The following is a 17,837-nucleotide window of genomic DNA, read 5'->3' as shown; positions in this document are numbered from 1 at the left end:
AGAAATAAGTTTATAAATAAATAGGGTAGGGATAATGTCTCCAAATATATGGAGAGAGAAAAAGAGAGCGAGTGGGGGGAGGAGTGGAGGGAGGGAGGGAGAGAGGGAGAGAAGTGAGGATTAAGGAGTGCTCTTGTGATGAGTACCAGGTGTTGTATGGAATTGTTCAACCACTGTATTGTACACCTGAAACTAATATCACACTGTGTTAACTATACTGGAATTAAAACAAAAAACTTAAAAAAAAGAGAAGAGGAGAGGAAGAAGAAGGAGGAGGAGACAAAGGAGGAGGAGAAAAAGAAGAAGGGAAAAGGTGGATATAGAAAGAAGAAAAAGAAACAAAGGTCCAGAATCTGACCCAGTTGTAAAACCAACACTTACTAAATGAATTCATACAAGAAAAAGGTAAAGGGGCACTAACTGGCATTTGTGCATCTATAGCATAGGTACTGAATTAATTTTAACAGCTGCTGAAATGCAAAATTGGCAAAACTTCATGGCCTTAATTCTGGGGCTCCACTTGCAGTTATAATTTGGATCTCACTAAATTTATGCATGGTGGGATAGATAATTTTATGTTTCAAATTGGAGGGTGTTTTGGGATGATATTAAACGTTCAGCAGCCTTCCCCACTGCAGAGCAGGGGTAGCCAGGCCTGGAACCTCTCCCTGGGGCCCTGATGGTAGAGGTTGATATGCACAGTGATCATGGCAGCACCTGGATCCAACAACAGCACCGTGCTGTTGCGCACCACAAAACACTTGGTGCTGAATTACTTCTCCAGCAGGGACCTGCTCCAAGACAACATGCTTTGGGGCACAGAAGTTGGTGTGTTATCCAACACTTTCATTGACCAAGGGAAGCTCATGCCAGATGATGACATGCCTTGGCTGGACCTTCATGAGCTAAAAATCCTCACCCAATTTAGCTGGCTATTGTATGGTTTTCCAAGGACACTTCCACAGGCAGAAGCCCTGGATGGAGCTTATCAAGTAGACACAGCAGTACATCTGAACGTGGCCTTTGAGGTCATTAAGCAATGTCTCACTGCTTGGTGGATTCATCTAGCCAGAGGCTGAGTCTACAACATCGATTTCAACCCTCCCAAGACTGTGAGCATTGATGACCGGAGTGGAGAGCCTCTCATTCAGTGTGAGGATGATAAGCCAGAGTCAACTGTCAAGAGACTTAAGGCTTACGAAGTCCAAACAGAGCCAGTCCTAGAATTTTACCAGAAAGGGGGGGGGTGTTGGAAAAATTCTCTGGAACAGAAACAAACAAGATCAGGCCCTATGTCTATGCTTTCTTACAAGCAAACAAAAGTTCCACAAATAAACCTGAAAGCATCAGCTACTCAATGAGGAAAAGGGCATATAACTAGTACAATGAGCAGATGCCCCTCATTTGTGCATTTAGAAACTCCTTGTCCTGAGAGTGGCTTGTATGAATTCTTTGAAAATTATATTAGTTTCACTTGTACTGATTTTCTTCTAGAAATTAAGGATGTGCCAAATAGCTCTGATACTAAGATTAATCTTTCCGTCTGGTGTGTTTTATTGAGTTATCTTCTTTGGGTGTGCAATTCAAAAACATCAGATATGTCTTAACTTTTGAAAAATCTTCTGAAGCATAATTAGAAGAGCAATTGGTAGTAATATAACTTTTGTTAAGAAGAGTGGTTGATAAAAATCTTCTTATTTTTCTGGAAAAGTTAAAAAAATCCTATGCCATTTGGGGAAATATTTCATCAGAGAAATTTGCATAGACTAATGCCAAAAAACTGGCATCATTAGCACTGTGCTTCATGATTTTGTGAGACACCATGTCTATCAGATTTCAGAAAAAAAGCAACTGGATGTGCAGATTAGTTTCAGGATGCAAATTTACTGCTGCCTTTACACTAAGAAATTTAAAACTTAGCCACATATGCAGTATTTATTTTGTTGTTAAACATAACTTCAGTTTACTCGAAAGTTTCAGTCTTATAAAATTGTATTACATTAGCATATGGGAAAGCATTAGTTTCTGTGACATGTTTTCTTTTGAGAATACATGTGTATTGAGGAAAAGGATTTATGTTAGAAATAGACATTAGAAGTTCTTGCAAAAGCACCGAAGCTGAAGTTGCAATGGAAAATGTAATTATAGTCTTACGTTTCACCTGTTACTCAGGTTAAGAAGTATGTGCTTTAGGGTTTGCCAGTTTCTCTTTTTGATCACTATGTATGATCTGCCATGATGACTAACAAAGTATGAAAAGAGAAAAGAGAAAGAGAAAGACAGAACAAGAAAAAGAGAAAAAAAAAACCCATGGCCCTAAGTAAAGCAAGTATACTCTGTCATTAGGAAATAGAAATAGATCAGGTATGCCTGGGGAAAATTACCTTGACATACATAACAATCATAATTAGTAAACAGGTACAGTAGTTAAAAGGATTTACATGGCATATTAAAAAAAGAACAGGAAAGTAATTGAGTTTGCTGAAGGAGTTAGTTCTTTATTCCCAAAGAATTTGACACCTGCTAATGTTCACTGTTATCCTATCATCTGGCAGAGAAAGAACTCTGACTGTGTATGTAAGTTGAATAGCCACTTAAAAATGGAGATGATTTGATTTTTTAATGTCACAACAAGGATGCATGCTTATATCCTATGGCTGGTAGTAAGGAGACTGGGACAATGAGAAGTAGAGGATTAACCCAACTACATCTTCAATGGAGTCTTTACTCTTACTTTACTTGCTGCTAAATCACATGAGCCAAGCCCTTGTACAAGTTTTATCAACTGCCTTTGAACATTTGACTCATTTTGAACATTACTCGTATTCTCGGCACTTAAAATACAAATGTCAGCAAGAACGTGGTTCTTTATGTATTTTGTTGGGAAAAATTATTTTGTTTTTATTATTTATTTATATTTTGAAGATTCCTTTAAAAAGTATTTATTTATTTATTTATTTATTTATTTATTTATTTATTTTAATATGAAATTTATTGCCAAATTGGTTTCCATACAACACCCAGTGCACATCCCAACAGGTGCCCTCCTCAATACCCATCACCCACCCTCCCTTCCCTCCCACCCTGCATCAACCCTCAGTTTGTCCTCAGTTCTTAAGAGTCTCTTATGGTTTGGCTCCCTCCCTCTCTAACATTTTTTTTCCTTCCCCTCCCCCATGGTCTTCTGTTAAGTTTCTCAGGATACACATAAGAGTTAAAACATATGGTATCTGTCTTTCTCTGTATGACTTATTTCACTTAGCATAACACTCTCCAGTTCCACCCACATTGCTACAAAAGGCCATATTTCATTCCTTCTCATTGCCAAGTAGTATTCCATTGTGTATATAAACCACAATTTCTTTATCCATTCATCAGTTGATGGACATTTAGGCTCTTTCCACAATTTGGCTATTGTTGAGAGTGCTGCTATAAACATTGGGGTACAAGTGCCCCAATGCATCAGTACTCCTGTATCCCTTGGATAAATTCCTAGTAGTGCTACTGCTGGGTCATAGGGTACATATATTAATCTTTTGAGGAACCTCCACACCACTTTCCAGAGTGGCTGCACCAGTTTGCATTCCCACCAACAGTGCAAGAGGGTTCCCGTTTCTCCACATCCTCGCCAGCATCAATAGTCTCCTGATTTGTTCATTTTAGCCACTCTGACTGGCGTGAGGTGATATCTCAGTGTGGTTTTGATTTGTATTTCCCTGATGAGGAGCGACGTTGAGCATCTTTTCATGTGCCTGTTGGCCATCTGGATGTCTTCTTTAGAGAAGTGTCTATTCATGTTTTCTGCCCATTTCTTCATTGGATTATTTGTTTTTCGGGTGTGGAGTTTGGTGTGCTCTTTATAGATTTTGGATACTAGCCCTTTGTCTAATATGTCATTTGCAAATATCTTTTCTCATTCCGTTGGTTGCCTTTTAGTTTTGTTGGTTGTTTCCTTTGCTGTGCAGAAGCTTTTTATCTTCATGAGGTCCCAATAGTTCATTTTTGCTTTTAATTCCCTTGCCTTTGGGGATGTGTCAAGTAAGAAATTGCTGCGGCTGAGGTCAGAGAGGTCTTTTCCTGCTTTCTCCTCTAAGGTTTCGATGGTTTCCTGTCTCACATTCAGGTCCTTTATCCATTTTGAGTTTATTTTTGTGAATGGTGTAAGAAAGTGGTCTAGTTTCATTCTTCTGCATGTTGCTGTCCAATTCTCCCAGCACCATTTGTTAAAGAGACTGTCTTTTTTCCATTGGATATTCTTTCCTGCTTTGTCAAAGATTAGTTGGCCATACGTTTGTGGCTCTAATTCTGGGGTTTCTATTCTATTCCATTGGTCTATAAGTCTGTTTTTGTGCCAAAACCATGCTGTCTTGAGGATTATATCTTTGTAGTAGAGGCTAAAGTCTGGGATTGTGATGCATCCTGCTTTGGTCTTCTTCAAAATTACTTTGGCTATTCGGGGCCAAGAAGACAGTATTTTCAACAAATGGTGTTGTGAAAACTGGACAGCTACATGTGAAAGAATGAAACTGGACCACTTTCTTACACCATACACAAAAAAATAAGCTCAAAGTGGATTAAGGACTTAAATGTGAGACCTGAAACAGTAAAATGCTAGTGGAGATCACAAGGAGTAATTTCTCTGACATCAGCAATAACAAATTCTTTCTACATATGTCTCCTGAGGCAAGGGAAACAAAAGCAAAAATAAACTATTGAGACTGCATCAAAATAAAAGGCTTCTTCACAACAAAGGAAACAACTAACAAAACTAAAAGACAACTTACTGAATGGGAGAAGACATTTGCAAGTGACATATCCAATAAACAGTTAGTACACAAAATATATAAAGAATGTATATAACTCAACGACCAAAAAACAAATAATCCAATTAAAAATAGGCAGAAGACATGAACAGACATTACTCCAAAGAAGAATACAGATAGCCAACAGACACATGAAAAGGTGCTCAACATTACTTATCATCAGGGAAATGCAAATCAAAACCACAATAAGATATCACTTCACACCTGTCAGAATGGCTAAAATCAGAAACACAAGAAACAGTAAGTATTGGCAAGGATGTGGAGAAGAAAGAAAAGCTTGTGCACTGTTGGTGGTAATCCAAACTGGTGCAGCCACTATAGAAGACAGTATGGAAGTTTCTCAAAAAATTAATAATAGAATTACCATATGATCTAGTGAATTGCACTACTAGATATTTTTTTAAGTTTAATTATTTTAAAAGAGACAGAAAGTGTGAGCAGGGGAGGGGCAGAGAGAGAGAGAGAGAGAGAGAGAGAGAGAGAATCCCAAGCAGGCTCCACCCTGTCAGTGCAGAGCCTGACACGGGACTTGATATCACAAACTGTGAGATGATGACCTGAGCTGAAATCAAGAGTTGGATGCTTAACTGACTGAGCAACCCAGGCACTCTGCACTACTAGGTGTTTAATCAAAGAATATGAAAATGCTAATTTGAAACAGTATATGCACACTGTATGTTTATTGCAGCATTATTTACAATAGTCAAATTATGGAAGTGTCCATTGATAGATGAATGGATAAAGAAGAAATACACACACACACACACACACACACACACACACACACACACCGGATTATTCAGCTATAAAAAAAGAATGAAATTGTGCCATTTGCAGCAACATAGATGGAACTATAAAATAGAATGCTAAGCAAAATAAGCCAGTCAGTGAAAGACAAATACCATATGATTTCAATCAGATGCGGAAATTAAGAAACAAAACAAATGAACAAAGGGGAAAAAAAGAGAAAAACGAAAAAAAAAAAAAAACAGACTCTTAACTATAGAAAAAAAACTGGTGGTTACAGGGTGGGAGTTTGGGTGAGGGTATGGATAAAATGGGTGAAGGGAATTAAGAGTGCACTTATCTTTATGAGCACTGAGTAATATATGGAATTGCTGAATCACTATATTGTACACCTGAAACTTAATATAACACTGTATGTTAACACTGGAATTAAAATTAAATTTTTTTTACATTTATTTATTTTTGAGAGAGAGAGAGAGAGAGAGAGAGAGAGAGAGAGAGAGAGAGAGAACAGGTGGGGAAGGGGCACAGAGAGAGGGAGACACAGAATCCAAAGCAGGCTCCAGGCTTTGAGCTGTCAGCACAGAGCCCAATGCGGGGCTCGAACTCACAAACTGTGAGATTATGACCTGAGCCAAAGTTGGACGTTTAACCGACTGAGCCACCCAGGTGCCCCAAAATAAAATTCTAAAAAATTACATGATCATCATGATAGATGCAAAATGCATTTGACAATATTCAACATCTTTTCACAATAAAATCCTTCAACACACTGGGAATAGAAGAAACATACCACAACATAATAAAGACCATATGCAACAAACCTGCAGCTAACATTATCCTCAAAGGAGAAAAATTGAAAGCTTTTCCTCTAAGATCAGGAACAAGACAAGGATGCCCCCTCTTACCAGTGTTAGTCAATACAGCACTTTAATTCCTACCTAGAGCAATTCAGAAACAAAACAAATAAACCAACAAAAAATATAAACATCAGAAAGGAAGAAGTATAACTGTTACTATTTGGAGATGATATGATTTTGCATATAGAAAACCCTGAAGACTCAACCAAAAATATTTTAGAACTAATCAATAATTTCAGTGAAATTGCAGGATATAAACTAGACATACAGAAGCCAGTTTTATTTCTATACACTAATAATGAACCACTGATAAGAAAACTTTTAAAATTCTATTCACAATAGCATCAAAAAGAATAAAATTCTTAGGAATACATTTAACCAAAGGAGCAAAAGACTGTATAGTAAAAACCATAAAATACTGACCAAAGAAGTTAAAAGGACTAATGTGGTGACCTTGAATAAGACATTTTTCTTATCCTCAGTTACTTCCTGTCTTTAATGTTTATTTATTTATTTTTGAGAGAGTGAGTGTGAGTGGGGGAGGGGCAGAGTGGGAGAGAGAATCCCAAGCAGGCTCCACACTGTCAGTGCAGAACCCAGCATGGGGCTTGATATCATGAACTGTGAGATCATGGTCTGAGCCAAAATCAAGAGTCGGATGGTCAACTGACTGAGCCACCCCGGTGCCCCAATCCTCAGTTATTTACTTAATAAAATGGAGAAAACTGAGCAGGTAGATATATTTTTTAATGAAAATTGGCCATTCTGATTATAGTTAACTCTTAATCAATGTGGATTTGAATTATGCAGGTCCACTTATATGTAGATTTTTTCAATAAATACAGTAGGATACTGTAAATGTACTTTCTCTTATGATTTTCTTTTTTTTTTATTTAGAGAGAGAGGGAGTATGAGCAGGGGAGAAGCAGAGAGAGAGGAAGAGGGAGAAAATCCCAAGAAGGCTCTGCACCATCAGTGCGGAGCCCACTGTGGGGCTTGAGCTCACAAACTGAGATCATGACCTGAGCTGAAGCCAAGAGTCAGAGGCTTAACCAACTAAGCCACCCAGGTGCCCCTCTTATGATTTTCTTAATAACATCTTTTCTCTAGCTTATCTTATTGTAAGAATACAGTATATAATATATACAACATATAAAATAGGTGTTAATTTACTCCAGTCTTTTTGGAGATTCCATGTTATACACGGATTTTGGACTGTGTAGGGGGATCATGCACTGAAACTCCGTGTTGTTCAAGGATCAACTGTACTTAGATTTTAAGTGTGAAGTTGATCAGTTATTTTACTTTTAAGTGTGAAACAGAGATGTCACCCAGTCTCATATCAGCAGGACCACATATGCAAGCCCAGTGACCAGTGGATGTGGGAATCTAGGTGGCCTCTTTTACTCTGACAATAAGTATCCTCTCCTGGTTTTCTTCCTGCTTCTTGGCTGCTCCATTCACTGTTTTTTTGTTTTGTTTTGTTGTTGGTTTTGTTTTGTTTTCTGTGTCCCTTTCTGTGTTTCTCCTTTGCATTTCAACTGCTTTTCTCTTTATGTGTCTGTCTGCCCCACCAGTGTGATATCCCTTATAGTGAGCACCATATGTCATTGGTCTTTTCATTTCTGGCATCCCAGATATTTCCTGAAACAAGCTAAAAAAACAATGCATGTATATTGAATTGATGTTTTGTAAGACCCCCAATAGGAAAAGCATCTACTCCATTTAGGGGTCAGCATTATAGATTTTATATTTGTTGGCACCATACATATGACCTTGTTTTAATGTTTATTTATTTTTGAGAGAGAGAGCGACAGAGTGTAAGCAGGGGAGGTGCAGAGAGAGAGGGAGACACAGAATCTGAAGCAGGCTCCAGGCTCTGCACTGACAGCAGAGAGCTCGATGTGGGGCTCGAACCCCAAAACAGTGAGATCATGACCTGAGCTGAAGCAGGACGCTTAACCAACTGAGCCACCAAGGCACCCCTACATATGACCTTTTGTTGGGTACCAGATACTGCAGGGGACCAGCCCCACCTTGGTGTCCTGATGAATTTGCATGTTCCCACCCAGGTCATGTAGGCAAAACTAGACTGCAGGCACCCAACTCTTGGCAGAATACCTTGTGATTCCTCTTAGAACAGGGGGAGGTAAGCAGCCTGCTGAGAAGCTGCCACAAAGTAGTTTCTCATCTGCCTCCCTATCTAGCTAGAAACTGACATGAGGTCAATACTCATCTATCTCTGGTTTCAGATGGGTACAGAACATTTCTCCTTGCCTCACCTAAGAATACAGCTGTGGTCCACAAAAACGCTCCCCGCCTCAGGGTACTGCTGTGGACTTCTCATTGGCAGAGAGACCCACCACCTGTGGTGTCACTGAACATCTCCCACTCAGTGTCAGTCCCTGTGGGACTACTGGCGCAGGGAGGTGATGCCAAGCTGATGCTTTTGTTGTGTCTGTAAGTAATAAATTGTTTGAATCCATTTGGGTTTGCTGTCTCCTGACTGGTCAAATCTGTGGAAGTGTAATAAGCCAAAATAACAGCTGCTGTGGTTAACCATGTGGTCCTATTGGCTTCTGCACTGCTACTTAAGAACCACTTGACAGTCAGACTCTGGTGTTGAGTTGTGTGGGTTGCATGACCAAAATATTGACTTATTTTCTTTGGCATCACACACAGCAAGGAACACAGTTTTCAGCACATACCATGACTTAGAACAGCCTTGTCAGACCTCAGATATTTACAAACCGACTTTAGAATGGATGCCATGTCTGACATCAGCTTCAGTGTTGTTTCAATCAATAAACTTATTCAAATCAAATAAGTTTCTAAACTCATATCATTTAAAAAGTTGGCTTTATATCCCTACTCGAAATTAAAAACTCAATATCACTTGATAGAGATGTAATTGTGATGGTAAATGAAATAAAAAATGATTCTGGAAAAAAAAAAAACATTTGAAAGTTTGAATGAAAAAAAAAGGAATAAGCCAAATCCATTTGCAATGTACTGCCTACTTCACATATGTTATTTCATTTATTCTTCATAGCGATCATTTATTGTAAATACTATAATTTCTATTTTGTTTATTTTATTTTAATTTTTTTGGAGAGAGAGAGGGTGCACAAGTGAGTAAGGGACAGAGAGAGAGAGAGGGAGAGAGAGAGAGGGAGAGAGAGAGAAGTAGGGCTCACCCAAAGTGGGGCTTGTGTTTTACCGAAAGCAAGCCAGGAGCTCATCCATGGGGGACTTAATGCTCACTTGATGCAGGGCGGGGGGCTTATGCTCAGCTGATGCAGGGCTCGAGCTCACCTGAAGTGGGGTTCATGCTCACCTGATGCGGGGCTCCTGCTCACCCCAAGTGGGGCACAAACTCACCCGTTGTGGGGCTCGAACTCACGAACTGTGAGATCATGATCTGAGATGAAATCAGATGCTTAATGACTGAGACACCCAGGCATCCCATAATTTCTGTTTTAGAAATGAAACAGATCCAATGGATATAAATGCTTTTCCTATCATCAAACAGATCAAATGGATATAAATGTTTTTCCTACCATCACACATACAGTGTTTGTCAGAGCCAGGATTGAAATCTATGGCTATTTCATGCCATAGCCTATATGGAGACAGAATAGGTAGGAACCAAGTTAATTTGCCCCAGCCAGTCACCCTTTCTCGTTTACTTAGGCCCTCATTAAAAAAATTTTTTTAGAGGTTTATTCATTTTTGAGAGACAGAGAGAAACAAAGCATAAATGGGGGAGGGGCAGAGAGAAAGGGAGAGATAATCTAAAAGCAGGCTCCAGGCTCTGAGCTGTCAGTACAGAGCCCCATGCGGGGCTGAAATTCATTAACCAAGAGATCATGACCTGAGCTGAAGTTGGACATTCAATTGACTGAGCCACCCAGGCGCCCCTAGGCCCTCATTTTTTTTTAAATGTTTATTTTTGAGAGAGAGAGAGGGAGACAGGATCCGAAGCAGGCTCTGCCCTACCAGCGCAGAGCCCTATGCAGGGCTGGAAATCACAAACTCTGAGATTATGACCTCGTGATGCTTAACTGAAGTCGGATGCTTAACTGAAGGAACTACCCAGGAGCCCCAGGCCCTCATTTTTTAAACCCAACTCCACAATCTAGGGACCTCGCATATTGTTTCTGGCAAAGTGTGACACCCTACCATTAGTCTCACTTTTAATTTGAATTTGGATTTTACTTTTTGATCAGGAAATATTTTTCATCCTCTGTAAAGTGGGGAAAAGATTGTTGCTTGTAATTCCCTGCCATTCCCTAAATGAGGTGAATTTGAATTGTGTCCTTAGTTGCAGTAGTTTTTGGAGGTATGAGGATGCAAATGGGGGCTCAGTGATTTATTTTTTTAAATCTATCTATTTATTTATTTATTTAATTTATTCTTAATATGAAATTTATTGTCAGATTGGTTTCCACACAACACCCAGTGCTCATCCCCCAACAGGTGCCCTCCTCAATACCCATCACCCACCCCCCCCCTCCTACCCCCCATCAACCCTCAGTTTGTTCTCAGTTTTTAAGAGTCTCTTATGTTTTGGCTCCCTCCCTCTTTTTTTTTTCCTTCCCCTCTCCCATGGTCTTCTGTTAAATTTCTCAGGATCCACATAAGAGTGAAAACATATGGTATCTGTCTTTCTCTGTGTGACTTATTTCACTTAGCATAACACTCTCCAGTTCCATCCACAATGCTACAAAAGACCATATTTCATTCCTTCTCATTGCCACGTAGTATTCCATTGTGTATATAAACCACAATTTCTTTATCCATTCATCAGTTGATGGACATTTAGGCTTCTTCCATAATTTGGCTATTGTTATTTAATCTTGTATTGTGCTGAGTAATAGAACTAGCCTCTGGAGGCACTTCTGAGATGTGATGATTGTTAGGCTGATGGAGATGTATTTAGGGGGAAAAAGAGATTTGTGCCTTTTCCCTCCCTGCTTTTAAATAACTTTTGAAGAGAGGTCAGAAATTTTGCAGATGTTGTGGTCTTCTGCCATAGAGGCTTGTGACATCAGTTCGTTTCTCTTTCTCCATACAAACCATCCCAAATGGCTTTAGTATTCTAGTTCTCTTTCTCTATAGCATAGTAATTTATGCTATTATTAAAATATTTTTAATGGAGAAGAACAAAATCTTTTATGTCAAATGGTGAAAAAAATACTATAAATTTTTATGAAAACATCAGATTACCATGAGAGTCATCATGTACACTGTCGGCTTTCCTGGATTCAACATATTCAGAAATATTTACTTTGAGAAATAGCAAGGCTTCTCACTGAGAGAACTTGAATCCCCAAATCTGCTGCTTACTGGAGTCAGAAGTTTGGCCCACTCTAACCTGCCTTTTTGTGAGGTTTAAATGAGGTCATAAATGTATGAAACTTAGGACAAAAAGGTAGCTAACTTAGTACACATCTTACAAATATGAGTTTTTATAAGAACCCCTGTTATTATTAAAGAACTCAAGTGGCACCTGGGTGGCTCAGTCGGTTGAGTGTCTGACTTCAGCTCAGGTCATGATCCCATGGTTTGTGGGTCCGCGTCCCACATCAGGCTCTGTGCTGACAGCTCAGAGCCTGGAGCTTGCTTCAGATTCTGTGTCTCCATTCTCTCTGCCCCTTCCCCACTACATTCTGTTTCTCTCTCTCTCTCAAAAATAAACAAACATTAAAAAAACTCAATAAATAGAGTTACTGTCATAACTGTACACAACTCTGGGTTGGTTGGCCATTCACAACCATACAGCACAGGTCAAAATTATCTAGGCAAGTTAACAGAGCCATGACATTTAACTTTCTGGGTATAGATTAGTATCAGCATTGAAACAGGAGCAGGTAGCTTGCGTGGTAACAGCATCATTAGAGGTATCTTGCAGGAAGGATGGGCACCTTGCAAAGCTTGAAAAGATAGGAACCTGTAGCTTCCCTTCAGACAAGGGTACAGTAATAAAAAGGGGATGAAATTCAGCTAACATGGAAAACACCTCTGAACTGGCATCATGGATACTATTGGAGTTATTCAACCACATGTGGCAATTGTGGCTCTGCATTACAGATGCTGACCATCACCCCACAAGAGGCATCTTTATACCTGCATTCTGAGTTCCCTCTTCTACCTCCTCTACCCTGCATCCTAAATTCCACCCCCTACAAACAGACAATATTAGCACTTTATGTGAAATGAACATGCATGTCTATGTTGAATGAATAAACAAGTGAATGGATGAATGAATGAATGAATGAATGAATGAAATAATATACCAAAAAGAAAAATTAAAAAAAACCAGATAAACATGGGAAAGTCTGCCTCCGTATTACTCACAGCCTTTCAGAGTCTTCAGTTCCAGGGACTAGAAAAGAGGTTTTACATACCAACTCATTTTATGAAGCTAGTGTTACCTTGATACCAAAGTCCAAGAGAGTACATAAAAACAAAAATATAGATTAATGTCACTCATGAGGACATACAAAAAAATTCTCAACAAATTATTAAGACTTATTCAGAAAAAATATCTCGTGACCATTTTTCCCCTAGTAATGTATGGTTGGTTAAAACAGGAGTTTACCTATTTAATTCACCACATTAACAGATTAAAGGAGAAAAAAATCCATGATCATCTCAATAAATGCACTACAAGTATTTGTTGAAAGTCGACATATATCAAAGATAAATATTCTTAGCAAACTAGGATTAGAATGAAGCTTTCTTTACTACACAGTAAACATGGCTAACTTTACAAATTTCCATTTCTTATCAGGAATAAGACAAGGGTGTCCATTATTACAATTCTATTCAACATTGTACTGGGTGCATCTGTCCAGTGTTGTATAATGAGAGAAGGAAAAAAAAAAGGTCATAATATTTGAAAGAGAAGAAACCAACTGTTAGTATTCAATGATTATATGATCGTGTATTTAGAAAACCAAAAAAGAGCTAGACATAGACTTTTGAAATTAAAATGCATATTCAGCAAAGTTGCTGGAGAGAACATCAATTTACAAATATATCTGTAGATACCAAATAAATCACAATGTAAAATGTAAAATGAACAAAACCAACAAAGAAAAAGGAGACAAATAAAAAACAGACTCATATACAGAGAACAAAGTGATGGTTGTCAGGGCAGATGTGGGTGGGGGGATGGGGGAAATAGGTAAAGGGGATTAAGAGTAGACTTATCTTACTGAGTACCAGGTGATATATGGAACTGTTGAATCATTATACTGTACACTTGAAACTAATATAACACTGAATGTTAATTATACTTGAATAAAAAAGACATTAAAATTACAAAGCAGATGCTAATAAATACTCTCTCTCTCGGGACAATAAATAAATGAAATAATGATATAATTTCCAATAGCATCAAATGCTTAGAAATAAGTTTAACAAAACATTGGCATGATTCTGTGGAGAAAGTTATAAAACTTTATTGAGAGAATTTTAACAGTGAAATATCCATCCAACATGGATGGGTTCAGCTGGTCTTCCTTTAAACCTGTGATTGTCCTTCACCTGTAAGGTAAGCAAAACAGTTAAGAACATTACTTAGCAGAATTTTATTTATATCATATTAAAGGTATACAATAACTACTACTGTTTTGGATTTATAAGATCGATTTCCAGGCATATATTTAACCGATATTTAAATTTTTTTTTACATTTATCTTTACTTTTTTTTTGCTTTATTTATTTTTATATGAAATTTATTGTCAAATTGGTTTCCATACAACACCCAGTGCTCCTTCCAAAAGGTGCCCTCCTCAATGCCCATCACCCACGCCCCCCTCCCCATCAACCCTCAGTTTATTCTCAGTTTTTAAGAGTCTCTTATGGTTTGGCTCCCTCCCTCTCTAACTTTGTTTTCCTTCCCTTCCCCCGTGGTCTTCTGTTAAGTTTCTCATGATCCACATAAGAGTGAAAACATATGGTATCTGTCTTTCTCTCTATGACTTATTTCACTTAGCATAACACTCTCCAGTTCCATCCACGTTGAGACAAAAGGCCATATTTCATTCTTTCTCATTGCCAAGTAGTATTCCATTGTGTATATAAACCACAATTTCTTTATCCATTCATCAGTTGATGGACATTTAGGCTCTTTCCATAATTTGACTATTGTTGAAAGTGTTGCTATAAACACTGCGGTACAAGTGCCCCTCAGCATCAGCACTCCTGTATCCCTTGGGTAAATTCCTAGCAGTGCTATTGCTGGGTCATAGGGTACCTCTATTTTTAATCTTTTGGAACCTCCACACTGTTTTCCAGAGCGGCTGCACCAGTTTGCATTCCCACCAACAGTGCAAGAGGGTTCCCGTTTCTCCATATCCTCGCCAGCATCTATAGTCTCCTGATTTGTTCATTTTAGCCACTCTGACTGGCATGAGGTGGTATCTCAGTGTGGTTTTGATTTGTATTTCCCTGATGAGGAGTGACGTTGAGCATCTTTTCATGTGCCTGTTGGCCATCTGGATGTCTTCTTTAGAGAAGTGTGTATTCACATTTTCTGCCCATTTCTTCACTGGATTATTGGTTTTTTGGGTGTGGAGTTTGGTGAGTTCTTTATAGATTTTGGATACTAGCCCTTTGTCGAATATGTCATTTGCAAATATCTCTTCCCATTCCGTTGGTTGCCTTTTAGTTTTGTGGATTGTTTCCTGTGCAGTGCAGAAGCTTTTTATCTTGATGAGGTCCCAATAGTTAATTTTTGCTTTTAATTCCCTTATCTTTGGAGATGTGTCAAGTAAGAAATTGCTGCGGCTGAGGTCAGAGAGGTTTTTTTCCTGCTTTCTCCTCTAGGGTTTTGATGGTTTCCTGTCTCACATTCAGTTCCTTTATCCATTTTGAGTTTATTTTTGTGAATGGTATAAGAAAGTGGTCTAGTTTCATTCTTCTGCATGTTGCTGTCCAGTTCTCCCAGTTCTCCCTGAAGGATACATTGGATCAGAAGGACTTGACAGATATATTTAGAACTCTGCATCCCAAAGCAACAGAATATACTTTCTTCTCGAGTGCACATGGAACATTCTCCAAGGTAGATCACATACTGGGTCACAAAACAGACCTTCATAAGTAGAAAAGAATTGATATCCTACCATGCACACTTTCAGACCACAATGCTATGAAACTTGAAATCAACCACAGGGAAAAGTCTGGGAAACCTCCAAAAGCATGGAGGTTAAAGAACACCCTACTAAAGAATGAATGGGTCAACCAGGCAATTAGAGAAGAAATTTAAAAATATATGGAAACAAATGAAGATGAAAATACAACAATCCATACTCTTTGGGATGCAGCAAAGGCAGTCCTGAGAGGAAAATGCATTGAAATCCAGGCCTATCTCCAGAAACAAGAAAAATTCCAAATACAAAATCTAACAGCACACCTAAAGGAAATAGAAGCAGAACAGCAAAGAAACCCCAAACCCAGCAGAGGAAGAGAAATAATAAAGATCAGAGCAGAAATAAACAATATAGAATCTAAAAATACTGTAGAGCAGATCAATGAAACCAAGAGTTGGTTTTTTGAAAAAATAAAATTGATAAACCTCTAGCCAGGCTTCTCAAAAAGAGAGATGACCCAAATAGATGAAATCATGAATGAAAATGGAATTTACAACCAATCCCTCAGAAATACAAGCAATTATTAGGGAACACATTTATTTATTTTTGAGAGACCAAAAGAGACAGAGCATCAGCAGGGGAGGGGCAGAGAGAGAGGGAGACACAGAATCTGAAGCAGGCTTCAGGCTCTGAGCTGTCAGCCCAGAGCCCAATGTGGGGCACAAAGCCACAAACCGCAAGATCATGACCTGAGCTGAAGTCAGACGCTTAACCAACTGAGCCACCCAGGCACCCCTAACCAATATTTTTAAACACATCACTCTTTCTATTGGTACAAGGAAACAAAAAGGCTGTTCAAGTTCAAAACACACTAAATGAATGACACTTATTAAAACACATCACTCTATTGGTACGAGGAAACAAAAAGGCTGTTCAAGTTCAAAACACACTAAATGAATGACACTTATTAAAAGGCAGTTTTATTTTTTTTAATTTATTTTGAGAGAGAGTGTGTGAGCAGGAGAGGAGCAGAGAGAGAGGGAGAGAGAGAGAATCCCAAGCAGGCTCCGCACTGTCAGTGCAAAGATGGACGCAGGGCCTGAATCCACAGTGAGATCATGACCTGAATTGAAACCAAGAGTCAGACTCTTAAATGACTGAGCCACCCAGGTGTCCCAAGCTTCTGAATTTAAAGGACAAGCTTGAGGGGCGTGCCTAGTGGCTCAGGTGGGTAGGCATCCAACTTTTGATTTTGGCCCAGGTCATGATCTCGAGGCTTGTGAGTTCGAGCCCCGCATCGGTCTCTGCACTGGCAATGCAGAGCCTACTTGGGATTCTCTGTCTCTTCACTCTCTGCCCCTCCCCTGCTCATGCTCGTGCCCATTTGTGCTCACTCACTCGCTTTCTCTAAGAAATAAATAAACTTAAAAAATAAATCCAGAAGCTCTTCATAATGGTCATCAATTTGGAAAACACATACATAAAACATAAGTTGATTAATCAGTAATTATTAAAGTTACAGACTTTAAATTTCCAATCTTATCAATTTATGTCTCAAGACAGAAACTTACAAAATGCCATGTTTGATACAGCTATCAGCGATTGTATCACAGTGTTCACATTTTTATTAGGGGCAGTAGCTCATGAAGCACAGATATTTTACACCCATCTTAAGCATCAGTGACTACATGCACTCTGTCTACTTGACCAGCCACAGATACCAGAAAGTTGACTTTCTCTTGCCATTTTATTATTTAGTCATTTGAGGCTTCATTGGGAAAAAGGATCTAAAACACAATTGTTTTTTAAGAGCCAGGAGAATTCAGAATTAGACAGAGCCTACTTATAGCTATTCAGGTCTCCATATAGAAAAACAATCATCAAGCAGTGTTTATTCATTATCTTAGTAGCAATGAAATATCACTGCAGATGTTATAATTTGACCCAAGATGATTTAACACAATAATTCATGCAAAACAGAACATTTTTGTATTCTATGCATGCTATACAACAGAACTAGAGAATGTAAAAACAAGCATTAAAAATTACTTTAATATATCTGACTTGAATTCACTAATTATATAGCAGTAAAGGTAGATTTAGAAGTTAGGGGATTCTCCCAGAATCACACAAATTATGTTAGAGCTGGTAGTAGAACCTACTTTAGTGCCTCAGCATATTTCCCACAAGCTGCATTTATTACAAATGCAGAAATTATAAAGAATCTGAAAATTAATACCTATTGGTTAAAGTACTTAAAAGGAAGAAAATGTTTATATTTCATAGCTCAAAATGGTTTTGACCCA

General features: G+C 38.5%; 1 pseudogene; it reads left to right on the top strand.

Moving 5' to 3' along the window:
* The first annotated feature begins 692 nt into the window (after positions 1-692).
* On the top strand, positions 693-1,361 carry LOC109261075 (GTP:AMP phosphotransferase AK3, mitochondrial-like; annotated as a pseudogene).
* Positions 1,362-17,837: the final 16,476 nt, after the last annotated feature.

Source organism: Panthera pardus, unplaced genomic scaffold (genome assembly GCF_024362965.1).
Source record: "Panthera pardus isolate Hobbes unplaced genomic scaffold, ASM2436296v1 HiC_scaffold_27, whole genome shotgun sequence".
Taxonomy (NCBI): domain Eukaryota; kingdom Metazoa; phylum Chordata; class Mammalia; order Carnivora; family Felidae; genus Panthera; species Panthera pardus.
The sequence above is the reverse complement of the archived record's forward strand: the minus strand, read 5'-3'. Positions and strand labels throughout refer to the sequence as shown.